Genomic DNA, 16407 nt, shown 5'->3' with positions numbered 1-16407 from the left:
CCAGGGACCTGTGTCCTAGACTTCACTCAGGATATGGGAGTAAGGGTGGTTTCAAGACCAGGGCTGCATCTAGCTCCAGGGTGTTGATCATTGATGCTGGCACAGCCAGCATGTCATGAGTACTCCCAGCACTCATGGCATGAGTGCTCCTAACTTGGACATTTGGGAAATTATGTCAGAAATCATAAGTTTGCCAAGAGGAGGTCCTTGACCCTTTATAGCACTGGTGCTCTGTCTCTGAGACCCCTGGGTCCCTGTTCTGCCAGCATCATAAGTCTAGTTTCTGCCAACCTCTTCCATAGCCACCTTTGCTCAGCATACTGGAAATTCCCTGCCTAGTTCTGCCTAGACCTCTGTGTGTAATAGAATCCGTAGGTTAACAAAGTTGATTATCACAGTTTCCACCACTCAGATTGAATCTTGGTTGTCTGGGTATTCTGTCTGCTGCTGAGGCATCTTTCTGAGTTGCCCCCGTAGCTCCAGTTCACATCTGAGGATTCAGCTAACCTCGGACTGTGTAGTACAATAGCATTCAGCCATGAAAAAAAAACACATATGAGGGAAAAACTCATGCAGTTCAAACCAGTGTTGTTTAAAGCTCAGCTGTAGTTACCTGGGAAAGTAAAAGGAAGATATTCAACTAAAGATTTTGTTTGGTTTCTTTCTTGCTACTTTAAAATTCTCTGATTCTACTTTGCTGTAGAATGACCATATCAATGTGAGTTAGGAGTGAAGATGACTAAAAATACAGTACTACCAAAGCCTTGCTTTCATATGAGAACTTTCATGAGTCCTTCTGGAGGGATGATTGTTTTTTTCTCCCACGTCTCCCCAGAAAGATCCCCTTTGTAACCCATTTTTAATTTTTATCTCCCTGAACATAGACTAATTTCTTAAAATGTCTTTCTTTCATGTAAGATGATTTGTCTTTTGAGAGCCGTTTCAGATGATCTAACCTCATATCTACAGAAAAAGTAGGCATAAACGTTAGGATCCTGACTTTAGATGAGCATTTATACCTATAGTTTCCATATATTATTGACTGATTTCTCAGCACATTTCACAGAAGCAGAAGTAATAGAGGAAATATCCCATCTGATGACACTCCCAACATACAGGTGTATGTTCCTTTTCATGATGAGAGGGGTGAGAGGTAAGGGAAACACTTTGCATGTCTAGGTGGATAGCAAAATGCATCTGTTGCCCTAGGGAAATCTAACCATAAACTTGGAGTCCCAGTTTCAAATGTTTAGATTTACTCACTAAGTGGACCAGGGCTTCCCAGATGTCACTGGTGGTAAAGAACCCACCTGCCAGTGCAGGAGACATAAGAGACTTGGGTTCCAATTCCTTGGTTTAGCAAGATCCCATGGAGGAAGGCATGGCAATCCACTCCAGTATTCTTGCTGGGAGAATCCCATGGACAGAGGAGCCTGGTGGGCTACAATCTAAAGTGTCGCAAAGAGTCGAGCACGACTGAAGTGACTTGTCGAGCACTAAGTGGTCCACATTAGAGACTTACAACCTGATTTTTGCCTTTTTAATAGAGCTCAAGTCAATGTGCAGTCAACTGCTGCTTGACCATCCCATGCTAGAAGACTTTCTTTTTCCCATGGAAGGTGTTAGGGTGATTCAGGAGGTCAAAAGACCTGGAAAACAGACCAAAAAACAAAACAAAACACACACACACAAAACACAAACATTTCTTCAAGCTAAATAAGTAAAATGCTCTGTAAAAATAATGTTAACAAATACTAGAAGATAATGTCTATTGAGTGTTTAACCCTGTTGTTGTGCACTTGATAGCTACATTTAAAGCTTATAACTGCATTTCTGTCTCCATTTCGGAAAATTAAAAGGAGCAACAACAATAGCTGAAGGTCAGAGAAATATTAAGCAGTTTACCAAAGGTCATGGATCTGGTACTCGGCAGAGTATAGAGTACAGATCTGTCTGAGCCCAGCACCTGTGCTCTTTACCCACAGGCTGTGTGGCCTCTAGTCAAAGGGTGTGCATTCTGCCATCTGGAATTTGCGAGCCCTGGGGAGGAACATTCATTTGGGCACCAGAGAAGATAGAAGGGAATTTTATGGTTATGGATCTCTGAGAATTAGACTGTGGGCTCCCTTGGTGCTGCTGCTATAGCCAGGAGGTTGAGGACAGCTTTCTTATCCATTTAAGCAGCCGTCCTAGGAGGAGCAAAGCAATGACCGTGAACCTGGATGTGCTTCAGTCTTCCTCATCTTCAAATCCCTTAATTCCCTTCCCAAGGGGACAGGAACTTATGTATTTGGCAAGTGAATCCAGAATTCCTTCCAGCTCCTCCCCCCACTAGCCAACATTCTCTATAGGTTCATACAATATAACATTTTTGGAATTAGAGGGAATTCTTACAGGCTGTCCAGCTCTGTCTCTTTTACCCTCTGCCCATTTTATGGAAGAGACCTGGAGATGTTTGGGGGCATGCACAAGAGTGGGGGCATGAGTAATTCCCATCAGCACCAACAAAAGCCTTGATTTTTCTAATTTCTGCTACAGTGCCCTTTTCATATCACTTCTGAGAGGCAACCTTTACAAATCCTGCCCTTTTTGTCTTGCCTTCCCATTTAGTTTAAATTTCTCGTTACTTAAAAGTGTCTCCTCTCTACTCTCTCTACTCCTCCTAGATTTTCCTCGTTTTCCCTGCATTGTGTCTATGACTCTTCCTGTGCTATTTTTGAAGGCACATTAACGTTGAATAATGTCCATTCCTTCATCCAGTTTTAGTTTGTATTTTCTTTGTGGCAGGGAGGGAAGTATGAAAGAAATGTGTGCTATGAACAGCTGTTACTGAGTTCTCCAAACAGGAAAGTGCCCTGGGCTATTTATAAGCCCTGCTTTCAAAGACGCAGGTCAGGGCACTGCCTTTTACCCCTGCAGTGTGCTGCTGGGCTGTGTTTTCCAGGGTCCAGTTGATAAAAGCTGTGGTTATTGTTTCTTCAAGCGTTTGTCTTCCTCGAAGTGGGGCCCAGTCAATGACTGCACTTGTGAAAAAGTGTGGGAAGACTGAATTACAGGAAACACAATGACCTATTGAATGAACTGGTGTCTATCAATGATTCCAGTGAATAGATTATGAAATTGTTCTTACCAGAACCAAAATAAGTTCTTCATAATGCCTGACCCTATTTAACTACATCAAGGTTTGGGCTTTTTGTGTAATTGCTGAGAGGAAAAGATTTTTAAAAGTTCGCTACTCAACTTGTTATAGAATAAAAAATTTTGTTAACCTAGTGAGGTCAATTCAGCTGATTGAATCTGAGTTCTGTATTAACATGTGTTGAACACTAACCCATCTGTAGTTTCTGATTCTCTGATGGTATGTTTAAGAGCATTAGAACATTAAATTACAGGTAAGCATATGAAGGATTGCCGAGAATGTACCTCAGGTGACAGACAAGTGTTTATCATCATTATCACATGTTATTGGAGTTTGAGTTTCCCTTCCAAAAGAGAAAAAAAAAAATCATGTTAATGATGCTGCTGCTTATAGCAACAGCAACAATAATAATGAAAGATTTCAAGTGAAATTAGACCAAGGACTGAGGGACCTGCCCTAAGATCTTTTTCTTGAAAAGCAAACAAGATGTGTGATGTTTACCTACTTTGGCATTTAGTATAGTCACCGGCAGCTCAGCTTCCTGAGAAAGAATACAGTGGACTTTTACAGGATGATTAGAGACTAGCTGTGGTCTATTCCATTCCGTGTATCTTCTGTGTAATCTAGTCTATGTGTTTTCTTCCATGTCATCTGTTGTTTTTGGACTTCATCACTATTAGTGTCTATGTGGACTTCCCAAGTGGCTCTAGTGGTAAAGAACCTGCCTGCCAAAGCAGGAGATGTAAGGGACTTGAGTTTGATCCCTGGGTGGAACGATCCCTGGAGGAGCACATGGCAACCCACTCCAATATTCTTGCCTGGAGAATCCTATGGACAGAGGGGCCTGGTGGACTGTCCATAGTGTCGCAAAGAGTCGGACATGACTGAAGCAGCCTAGCACAGTGTCTATATAGCAGCCTTTTGACATAGAGACATATGGTGTCTGTATGTGTGTGTGTATGGACACATATGTCTGCATGTTTGCCAATTAGCTACATAACTTGGAAGTGATTCAATCACTTCTTTAGCCCACAGTTTTCTTCTTTCAGATGGATAGATCACCCCATCTACTGCACATAGTTGTGAGGGTATATCTTATGTGGCAGCTGACTTAAAGACATAATTGAGGTTACAAATGTGATCTGGTGTACACTAATGTTTTGTTAATGGAATTTATTAAGTTTGGGTTAACCCTACCACCCCAATATTTAGCAAGTAGGATACCACAGTAGATGTTTTCCATGACTGGAGATAAATTTCACCAAGCTTTCCATATGCTCTTGGGTTCCTTTACAATCATCTCATGTTTGGGAGAAGAGCCAATGTTAGTAGTTTATTTTGTGGCCATGAAACATTTTTGCTAAGTGAAGTTAATGGGCCTTAGTTTATGACTTTGACCTTGCCGTTAATTCCTAGCCAAGGGATAATGTTGACACTGAGGTCACATCTTTTGTCTTTAAAGTTTAGAGACCGTGTTGGTTTTCATAGAAGATATTTACATAGCTACATAGCCCTGCAAGCAAAGTGTGGATACTTCCTTACAAAGTATATGTCTACAGTTATCTAGAAGTTGCCAAAATCTGATAAGACTGATCAGTTTCATTCTCATGGGTAAATCAGTTCATTTGGAGAGTTCCTGGAATGCACAGCCATCTGCCTTTCCACACTTCAGTGATTTAAAGGGCCAGGTGTGCTGTCCAGGGTAGGAAAGATTCCAGCCTAAATAGTTCCTTTAGAGTGCCTCACCATCTTTCTTTTCCTCCTCAGAAATAGTATCAATGTAATTACATAGTCACTGTTCATTATTTGTCTGTTTTCCTTATGACTATAAACTGTTTGTGGTCAGGGAGCATGTTTGTCTTATTATTTCCTGCTTTTACCCAGTACGTAGCCGTTGAGTGGTACACTGAAGGCCTCCAGGAGGGATTAAATAAGTGATAGCCTGATAGACATGTACCACATCAAGCCAGAAGGGGTTTAATTTCTTCAATTTGAAGATGGAGAAATGAAAACGTAAGGGTATTTATGATTAGCCTGACTTGGCTATTTTTGTTAGTGGCAATGTTGGAACTTCTATCTCGATATCCTGATTCAGTCTGTGGTTCTCTTTATGGTGAAATGCTTATGTTTGGATTATAATCCATCCTTTCATGTTATTTTAAGCGTAGTTTTTTGGTTCTAGGGGATACATTAGGGAGAGGTTAGGGAAAAAAAATCATCTTTTACTGTTCATTTGGGGTGGGGACATGCCAGCTTCCTAGCTGCACCAAGTGCCCCTAGGGAAGAATTTATTCACTGTTGAGATACGAAACACAAGATGTGAACTCTCCCTGCCTTGAAATTCCTAGAAGCAAATCACAACCACATGAAGACAGGGACAAAGCCAGATGGTCTCTCCTCGTACTTTCCAGCTTTGTGACTCAATCCCAATGATTCAGCCAGGTTGGAAATAACTTCACATCTTCCCCCTCCCTGGGGCCTGTCCCCCACAGAAGAGCTATCAGAACTACAGTAATCAAGGATCAAATTATTGTTGAAAGTCTTTATTTAAACTTTTTGAAGGGCTTTTTCAAAATGGAGGATTTGGGCACAATATTGGTCCAGTGATCTCCCATCCAGGTTTTTCTTCCAAAACATAAATCCAAAGGAAATTAATAGAATAAAGTTATAATCACAGGCACTAAAATTTTAACTGCTAAGGCAATATTTAATGTTCAGACTCGAGACTCTAGTCATGCATGGTTTTCAAACCTGGCTGAATATCAGAATCACCAGGGAAACTTGTTCTTACCTGCCAGAGATTCTGCTTCAGTAGGTTTGCTGTGGGACCCTGGAATATTCTTCTTCTTCTTCTTCTTTTTTTTTTTTTAAATTGACAGCCCCGCTGAGTGATTTTAATGATGGGCTGCATTTGGAAGCCACTGTTCTAGAAAATCTTAAGAAACTTTCCAAACGGCAAGTTCTATTTTAAAGCATTGTTTAAAAGCAAACCCCTTGTTCAGGATTCTATTTTAGGAGATAAAAGGCCCATTACTGTGTGGAGTATTAACAGAATTCTGAAACAGTTATTCATCTTTGGTTAAGCATTGGATTTTTCTTAGCATTTTTTTTCTTTTTATAAATTCAACAGAGTGTAAAACACACCCCACTCCATCCCCGAGCAGGGGGAGGGGCATCTTGGACTCATTTGCAAGTTTCTTGGTCAGTGGATTTTTATGATCTCCTTGGCATCTGGTCAGCTAGACTTAAACTGCTCCTGTATGGAGGAGTGCTGTGAGTCCAGGAGTCTCAACTCTGTTTCAACAGTTCTTTAGTGTAGTTTATGTAATATATTAACTTATGAGTTAGACTCACACATCTGGAGAAATCATGACAATAAAAGATACAACAGATTATGAATTAACAAGTACCAGATGCACCCGAGTAATGTAGATTGTTCTATTTGCAATTTCAGACGCAGATTTTAGAAAAATGGCCACTTTTCAGGACACGTGTGTATTTGGAATCACTTAGTAGTTAGGTAGAAAACAGATGATAGGAAGAAAGTAGGACGATAGCTAGATAACTGAATGGATGATAGATATACTTGGACTTAATAGGAATCTAGCCTGTTTATTTCAAGTGGTACTGGAAAGCTGTATGATTTAGTGGATAAAAAGAGTTTCGGGAAACCATGTATTTGAATCTTGCATCTGTTCTCCAGTTCCTTACCTGGAAAAGTAAAAAGCAACTTGTGTTTTCCTCCAAAGATTACTCTATCATGGGAGTGGTCCTTAAGTGAGAAACAACAGAAGGTAATGATTTCAGAATATGGTGGGGGAGCTAATAGAGAAGGCATACAATCATATGGAGTCTTACTTTTAGATGCCCAGGCACTCGTCAGGGAAATGCTGGATTTCAGCACTTCAACATGCCAGGTGTGGGCATTGGCAGAAACACCATGAATCATTTGCCAGATGACTGTACAGCTCATCCATAATGTTCGTTTTTTAAGAGCAACTTAATAATACTGTCAGATGTTTCAGAATTTCTTGCCATCTAAAGTAATAACCACACTGATCACTAGCAAGATTCGTATGTTTGTATATATGTACAACTTTCCTCCTATTATTCAAAGATATAATATGGGTCCACTTAAAATAAACCTATAAATATATAAAGTTATTTGGTGGAAAGGAACAGAAATGGATGCCAGCTGCAATATACAAGTGGAGCAAGAATGTTATTAGATGAGTGGAGGATAGACTGGGGCTTCCCAGGTGGTGCCTGCCAATGTAGGAGACATAAGCGATATCTTTCCCCTGGGTTGAGAAGATCCCCTGGAGTAGAAAATGCAATCCACTCCAGTATTCTTGCCTGGAAAATTACACGGACAGAGGAGCATGGCAGGCTACAGACCATGGGGTCGCAAAGAGTTGGACACAGCTGAGAGACTAACACACACACACACAGTATAGATAAGTAACAGAGTGAAAGTTGCATAATCTCACCTTGGGAAGGATGGGCAGAGAGCAGTTTCGGCATCTCAGTATGAAGAACTGTCCTCACTTGGGTTTTCTCCAAGGCAGAGCATAAATAAGAACTTGTAACAGGCAGCTCATTTGAGAAGTGTTTCCAGGGAGCAGCAGTAGGGGGACAAGCAAGGGTGAGTCAGAGGAGAGGACAACCATGCAAAGGTGTGTTCATGAACTGGCCACCATTGTGAGCTACGGGTGGTCCACCTGTCTGGTGCCTTCTGAAGAGCAGTGCTGTCTACACAAGGCATAGAAGGTACACCAGTAGCCCTGTGCTGCCTCTGGGAGTTGACTCCCTTTCACTTCCTAGATTAGCATATCTGAGCATGCCCTTGTGCAGAGGGCTCTTGCTACAGCGTTAATGAAGAATAATAACAGGTCTGTTCTGCAAAGGAAAGACCATGAAAGTGTGATGTTACCAAAAGATGGGGAAACAATGAGGCAAGCAAAACCAACAGACATTGCTTAATTGAAGCCTAAGGACGTTCATGTACATGTGTGAGAGAAAGAGAATGGGGGAGAAAGAGAGGCTTGATTTAGGATATTAGAACCTGGTAAGTTATTCATATTCACCCAGGCTTTCATTCATACTTTTCCTTCTCCTTCTCCTCCATTCATCCAAATCTTAACAACCCAAGGCTCCAATCCTCCTATATGTCTTGAGAGTATCATATTTCTCATCATTGTATTCTTTCTTTCTTTTCTCTAAAGCCTCATCAAAGTGTCTCCACCATTGAACTTAAACTGCAGTTATCCCCTAGGACTTTAATGTTTGATTCAGTTCCTTCTCATTGTAGAAGTACTTAAGCTTTTGCAATAGCCAGAATGAAGCCAAAATTATTATTCTGCCACTAACTGGTTAATGCCATGTTCTCTTGGGCAAGTCACTCCTTGTACCTTAAGGTTAATTCATCAGTAGAATGAGTGTGATAGTAACCACTTGGTAAGTTCATAAAGATTATATTAAAGCAAACTATTTACTTTTGCAAAGTAAATGTTAGGCACTTAATAATTATTAGTTCTTCTGCTTTGATAACAAGGACTAGGCCTTATGCTTCTTTTGAATATTCCCTTAAAATATTAGTTCAGAATGAGTTCTTACTAGAGTTTAGAGTTATTTCTTGGTTATCCAGGCAAACTTGGTTGTTGAAAGCCTTGCAACGGAGATTGCAAACTCTTGTGATCCATGGGGCAAATCTATCAATGATGAATTTGACCATTATACATTTAATAACTGAATGAAAGGCCAACAATAAAAACTCTGGGTATTTTGCTTACAGAAATATGGATTGCTGCTTTTCTTAAAATATTCGGCTTACCTTTCTGCGTGGTACAATTAATTGGACCCGGTGTCAGTGCCACACTTTAGGAAGACATGGACTCTCCAGTTTACTACAGTCCCCAGCACACCTTACATAATCTTATGCTAGGTCTTCTTTTTACATTTTTGGTCTCCCTGATCCTTCTGCATTTGTGTTTAAAACTCCAGTATTCATGAGGATAGAAAAAGATGAAAACTTAAAATGCATTTTAGTTGACCACGGTCTGAGTGGTGAAACCACTGTCTTGTATGACTTATCTTAAATATTTGCTAGTTTGTGAGACAGTAGTACTTACTCAGATGATTTTTAGAGCATCTGTGTGAGCCCTGGTGGTTTGAAAAGTGGCCTGGCAGATTCTACTTTATGGGACCATCACCCATTATCCTGGCTTTTGAGGTAACAGGACAAGTGGCATGATCATCCCCATGTAATGACAAGAAACCAGCCTCTGTGGGATTGTGAAAGTATCAAGGTCATAGTTCTAATAAATGGTGGAATTACTGACTCCAAATCCAGAATTGTGCTGATGTCTGGTGAAGGAAATTTTAAAGAAAGCAAAGGTCATTGACCTCAAGGAGTTCATTATCAAATGATATTTCTAGAAAAATGCAAGGAAATGTGTCAGGAATATTTATTGGGAATACATATAATGGTACAAAATGAGCTACCGGTATGAACAAACTGCAGAGGACTTGCTGGCATGATTAGGGTCAAGTGATTCATGATTCATTGTGATAGAAAAGAAAGAAAAAGTTTGAAGCCACATTCTGAAGATTTGGTTCTTTTTGCACAGGCTTAACTTTTCCCTTTATGTTTTAAAGTTATAATGTAGATCCATGTGAAACTGAGAAATAGGAGCATGTCTATGGGAAAACACTGTCATGTCATTAAAAACTCAGTATTTAATTGGAAGATGTATAAAAACACAAACAGCAACTTGGTCTTCCTGAAATAGATAGAATAGAATGTCTAAGCTGAAATAAAAATAAATCATCAAGAAGATTTTATCAAAGGGAGAGGGTACAGCTCTCCAATTGCGTGCTAAGGGCAATAGCCAGAGTTCCTTGACCTTGAGATTATAACAGGAGCAGTCAGCTAGTCAGGCTGCTGGGTCAGGACACCTGGGCTCAGGGCCAATGTTCCTCTCTTTTCCTCTTCTGAGGAAGTAAAATTAGGGTCATATTGCTCAACAGCTTTGGAAAAAAATGTACAGAGTAGTTAAAATCAACCTTAAATTTTCTCCATAAGGGAGAAATCATGATTAAAAACATGCTTCAGGAGCATATTGAAACTGACCAACAGAAAAAGAGAAGAGAATTTAAAAAAAGGTTGAACAGAGAAAGACTGAGTAGATTCTTTTGTGGTTGTGGCAATTTCAAATAGGGAACCTTGATATGAATTCCAGTCTTATGTCTAGCTCATGATGGGAAGGTGTTCAGAAATAGAACAGGTAATTATAATAACATCCTCAGCTACTACCTTTTTTCTTTAAGCACTTTATATTGGAGGATCTGGGAAATCAGATGTATTTTCCTAAAGAAAATCTTCATCCATAATGTAAAAATCACTGTGCTATATATGATCATGAAGGATAGTCAGTGTGAGTGGGAAAAGGTGAACTAAAGATGGATGACTCTATCTAAACACTTTAAAATATAATTTTACCTGGTAATTTATTTTTTCTTCTTTTATATTGATTAATATCATTGGCTCTAGGAGAAGAATATATGAAGAGCAAGCTAAAACAGTAGAGATTAACTCCTCTATTAAAATGTAAGGGCACAGAAAGCAGGATATAGGGCTATCATATGTTGCTTGATTACTTGATAAGGCCTCTGGAAACTGTGGGATGCTGTCAGCAGAATCAGAAGTTTTAATTACGCAGGTGTGAAACTTTCCAGTGTGAGGGCAGCCTGATTAGAATGGATGGACCTTGGCTAATAAAAGCCTTACAGGTTATGAAGTTACACTTTATAATTAAAGAAAATCAGTTATCTTAAAGTGTTTTTTATTTCCCCATGGTTTAATGCTTAGTCGAGATGAAAGAGAAACCTGACTTTGCATTACTCTCTGCAATGAGTTTTATTTACACTGAAAGTATGAATCAAAGGGCACCATTGGCAATACCTTTTCCTTATTAGGAAAAAACCTTCAGGGCTCAAGAAACCAGTTAAATTCAATTTTAGTTTTATATTTGATGATTGTCAAAACACACATAGGCCTAGGAACTAGACAACTCCAGAACCAAAGAATGCTAAAGAAAAAACTTTCTGGTTTGATTTCCTTTCTGTCAGGCATACTACAGAGTGTTGTTTTTTTTTCTTGTTGTTTTTGTTTGGGAAGATTTTTTAAAATTATTAAATAGATAGAAGACAGCTGGCTCTTGGATTGATGCATAAATCTTCCCATTTCCAAACACTGTGATTAATTGCATGCTTGTGAAAGATTACCTGGAGTTATGATAAGGGAATACTGATGCCTTTAGTCATTGTCATGAATCACACCCATCATTTCCCTCTTGAAAGACACACCAAGATAATGCTGCTTGATCCAAATACATCCAGTATTTATATTAGATGACTTAGACCAATATTTTTCTGTACATCTGTTGAAAGTGTGGCTGAACGCTAGGTGTTTCATTGTGAGAAATCTAACATGTCAAACTGAGAAAGTCCAAAAAGGGCAGTTATGGTATGTGAAGCAAAATGCTGTTTGCCATGTCATAAAAGAGTTTACACTTAGCTGTTCGTTCAGTCTGTCTTGTTTATTTCTGTATGAAGAAACAAGAGCACCTTCATACCTATTTCTTAGGTACACTGCATTTGGAAGTAAGAATAAAGTGTCAGATCTAGTTTCTGTTCTTGAGCTGCATTGTAGTAAAGGCTAATACTTGTACAGACATTTTAATTGAAATAAATGCTTTCATATAAACTTTAACCAAGTGTCATAAGATCAGAAAGGACAGCATCACTAAGGCTGTATGTGTGTGTACATGTGTGCACTCTGTGCACATTGAGAGCATGGTTGTGGGTAGCATGCATACTAGGGAAGCTGCATTGAGGAACTGACATTGCATTGCAATTCTACGTTGCAAACTTACAGGCCTTGGGCTGAGTTCAGCATCATATGGTTTCATTGTTGAAAATTTTTTGAATCCATTGCACATATCTAAGTATCTGGAGATTTTGCTTAGAAATCTGAATTTCTGGCCTCTTTTGAAAAACATCAGAAGTCTTAACAATAGTTTCCTGAGGATAGTAACAGTCAAGAGCTGGGGAGAGGCTGAACCTTTAAATAGAACTCTCTTCATGTTGTCATTCTCTTGTTTCATGCATTCTTGACTTCCTACTTGGTCTCCATGCATATTTAAGTTTGTGATTTCATTTAGTTATTTGACAACAGAAAAAGAAAACTTGTGCTAACTAGGTTCAAGGTGGTAGAATAGAAGAACGTGCACTCATCTCCTCCTGTGAGAGCACCAAAATTGCAACTAGCTGGTGAACAACCATTGACAGGAGTGTGCTAGACACCCCCCAAAAAAGATACCCCACACCTAAAAACAAAGAAGCTGCAGCAGGATGGTAGGAAGGGTACAATCACAACAAAATCAAATCCCTTACCGTGGTGGGAGAAACACTCTTGGAGGGCACAAACAAAATCTTGTGTGCACCAAAACCCAGGGGAAAGGAGCAGTGACTTCACAGGAGAGTGAACCAGACCTACCTGCTAGTGTTGGAGGTTCTCTTTCAGAAGCATGGGTCAGCAGTGGCTCACCATGGGGATAGGAGCACTGGCAGCAGCAATCCTGGGAGGTGCCCCTTGGTGTAAGCCCTCTTGGAGGTTGCTGTTAGCCCTACCATAGGCTCCAGAGTTAGGTTGCTTCAGGTCAAATAACCAACAGGGAAGGAGCCCAGCCCTACCCATCACCAGACAATCAGATTACAGCCTTACTGAGCATGGTCCTGCCACTTTTACCCACTGCCAGTCCTTCCCATCAGGAAGCTTGTGTAAGCCTGTTAGCCTCATCCACCAGAGAGCAGGTAGAAGAAGCAAGAGGAACTACAATCCCATGGCCTCCAGAACTGAAAACCAGAATCATAGAAAGTTAATCAAAATGGAAAGGCAGAAGATTATATCTCAGTTGAAGGAACAAGATAAAATCCCAGGAAAACAGCTAAATGAAGTGGAGATAGGCAACCTTCCAGAAACAGAATTTAGAATAATGATAGGAAGATGATCCAGGATCTTGGAAAAAGAATGGAGAAGATGCACGAAATGTTTACCAAAGACCTAGAAGAACCAAAGAACAAATAAACAGAGATGAACAGTATACTTAAAGGGATCAATAGAGGAATAACTGAGGCAGAGGAATGAATAAGTGACCTGGAATACAAAATGGTAGAAATCACTGCCAAAACAAAATATAGGCAAAAAGGATGAAGAGAAAAGAAGACAGCCTAAGAGACCTCATCCCATCTGGCACAGTGGTAAAGAATCTCCCTGTCAATGCAAGCGATGCAAGTTTGACTCCTGGGTTGGGAAGATCCCCTAGAGGAGGCATGGCAACCCATTCCATTATTCTTGCCTGGACAGTCCCATGGACAGATGAGCCTGGCAGACTACAGTCCATAGTGTCACAGAGTCAGACATGACTGAAGTGACTTAGTGTGCACACACATAGGAGACCTCTGGGACAACATTAAATGCAATATATGGGTCCCAGAAGGAAAAGAGAGAGAGAAAGGACCCAAAAAATTATCTGAAGAGATAATACTGAAAACTTGCCTAAACTGGGAAAGGAAATAGTCAGCCAAGTCAAGGAAGCGCAGAGAGTCCCAGGCAGGTTAAACTCAAGGAGGAACACACTGAGACACATAGTAATCAAACTGACAAAAATTAAAGACAAAGATAAAATATGAAAAGTAACAAGGAAAAACAACAAATAACATAAAGGAATTCCCTTAAGATCATCAGCTGATTTCTCAACAGAAAAAATAAGGCTTGGATGCAAGAGCTACTCTGGCAACCATATACAAGGAGGGGCAATTCTGAAAGCAGTTAGGAGATGAGCATAGCTGGTAATTTTAGCAGGCAGGAAAGTCATTTTCACTGGTCAGCTCTACCAAGTAAGGCTGGATGAGTAAACTGAGTCCAAATTTTAAAATGTACACAATTAGATTGTCAGTTATTAGATTATCAATATTATTTTACAGACTAGCAGATTTCAATGAGTCATCCCCAGACTAGCAGCTTTGGCATCTCCTAGGAACTTCTTAGAAACACAGATTCTCTGGCCTGACCCCAGACCTACTAAATCAAAAATTCTGGAGGGTGGGACCCAGAAAACTGGTTTAACAAGTCCTCCAGGTAATTCTGATACATGCTAAAGTTGGACAATGATATAAGCAAGAGAAAAAACTAATAAAATACTTAATTGGACAAACTTTGCTTCAGATCAGGTGGGTTACAGTGGTAAATTGTCAGCATGGAAATCAATTGCAGACAATTATTATATAAGTAAAAGATGATAAAGACCTAGAACAAAGCAGTGACCGCGAGAGAGCCAGTAAGAGAACCACTCCAAGGTGTGCAAGAGACTTCTAAGACAGTGCTGAGGAGGACTGGAGGCCTGTTGGATACGGAGAAGAGAGAAAGAGGCGATTTCTAGTGTAGTTGCCAACCTCAGCGATTGGATGAATCTTGGTACCTTTACCTGGGTGCCATTACATGTCCACCTGGAAAGTAGAGTAATTTCTAGAAGTCAGTGTTTACTGCTTGTGAAAATATTTGAGGTTTTGGTGGGTATATGTTTGCTGGTTAACAGACACAGGTCTGGGGCCCCAGAGAAAGTATGGCCTTGATTGTGAATGATTTCACCCAGATGAGAAGAATACAGAAAGAGAATTATTCATGAAACCCAAGAGAACCCTGACTGTTGAAGAGTGGATGGTGGAGGCGGAGCTTATAAAAGAGATGGAGAAGGAATAATAAGCAATCCTAACAAAATAACCAAAGTTTGGAAAATCTATATGTGCAAAGATATCCCTCACAGAATTGTTTAAATGAGAAAAATAAAAAGCCACATTAATGTTTGATAGCAAGGTTAATTATAAGAAATCTAAAGAAAGATTATATAGGCATTAGAAATGATTATTATAAAGCCTATAGTATGGTTTAAAAATGAATATTTACAAATGAAACCAAGTAAAATTTTAAAGTATGCACAATTTCATGTAAATATGATTTCAGTTATGTAAAATTACATATAAAATGTAGTTTGGTGCATGAACATGGCAGAAGTAAGACAGTGAGATGGTGAAATTATGGGTGAATTTATCTTTGCTCTCAGAATTTTTTTTCTTTTTTAAATTAATTTTTAATTGAAGGATAATTGCTTTACAGTTTTCATCGATTTCTATGCATGAATCAGCCATAGGTTTACCCATGTCCCTTCCCGCTTGAATATCCCTCCCACCTGTCTCCCCATCCCACCCCTTTAGGTTGTTATCGAACCCCAGTTTGAGTTCCTTGAGTCATATAGCAAATTCCCATTTGTTATCTATTTTATATAAGGTAATGTATGTTTCCATGTTAGTCTATACATACCTCCCACCCTCTCCTTTTCCCCCACCCCCCAGCCATGTCCATAAGTTTGTTCTCAATGTCTGTGTCTCCATGCTGCTCTGCAAATAGGTTCATCAGTACTGTCTTTCTAGATTCCATATATATATATGTATACAATAATTGTTTTTTTCTTTCTGACTTACTTTACTCTGTATAATAGGCTCTAGGTTCATCTGCCTCATTAAGACTGACTCAAATGTGTCCCTTTTAATGGCTGATTAATATTCCATTGTGTATATGTATGACAACTTCTTTATCCATTCATCTGTTGATGGACATCTAGGTTGCTTCCGTGTCCTAGCTATTGTAAATAGATCTGCAATGAATATTGGGTTCAATGTATCTTTTTCAATTTTGGTTTCCTCAGGGTATATGCCTAGTAGTGGGATTGCTGGGTCATATGGTGGTTTTATTCCTAGTGTTTTAAGGAATCTCCGTACTGTCTTCCATAGTGGCTGTATCAATTTCATCCCCACCAACAGCACAAAAGGTTTCCCTTTTCTCCACAACCTCTCCAACATTTATTGTTTGTAGATTTTTTGATGATGGCCATTCTGACCTGTGTAAGGTGATATCTTGTTGTTGTTTTGATTTTCATTTCTCTAATAATGAGCAATGCTGAGCATCTTTTTATGTGTTTATTAGCCATCTGTATGTCTTTTTTTGAGAAATGTGTGTTTAGGTCTTTTGCCCATTTTTTGATTAGGTTGTTTGTTTTTCTGGCATTATATGAGCTGCTTATATATTTTTTAAATTAATCCTTTGTCAGTTATTTTATTTGCTATTATTTTTCCTATTCTGAGGGTTG

At 39.4% G+C, this 16407-nt stretch overlaps 1 protein-coding gene and 1 long non-coding RNA gene across 2 annotated transcripts in view; one reads left to right on the top strand and one right to left on the bottom strand.

Annotated features, from left to right (window-relative positions):
* Positions 1-16407, top strand: part of NCKAP5 (NCK associated protein 5) — a 1037899-nt gene that overhangs the window by 100600 nt on the left and 920892 nt on the right. The window lies entirely within an intron of this gene.
* On the bottom strand, positions 1527-7968 carry LOC108637976. Its single transcript, XR_001919460.1, has 2 exons — positions 7630-7968; positions 1527-1649 (listed from the first exon to the last, which is right to left on the bottom strand). It is a non-coding gene; the product is annotated as an uncharacterized LOC108637976 (long non-coding RNA).

The sequence above is a fragment of the Capra hircus genome, chromosome 2 (assembly GCF_001704415.2).
Source record: "Capra hircus breed San Clemente chromosome 2, ASM170441v1, whole genome shotgun sequence".
Taxonomy (NCBI): Eukaryota; Metazoa; Chordata; class Mammalia; order Artiodactyla; family Bovidae; genus Capra; species Capra hircus.
Note: the sequence above shows the minus strand (reverse complement) of the source record. Positions and strands in the feature narration are given on the sequence as shown.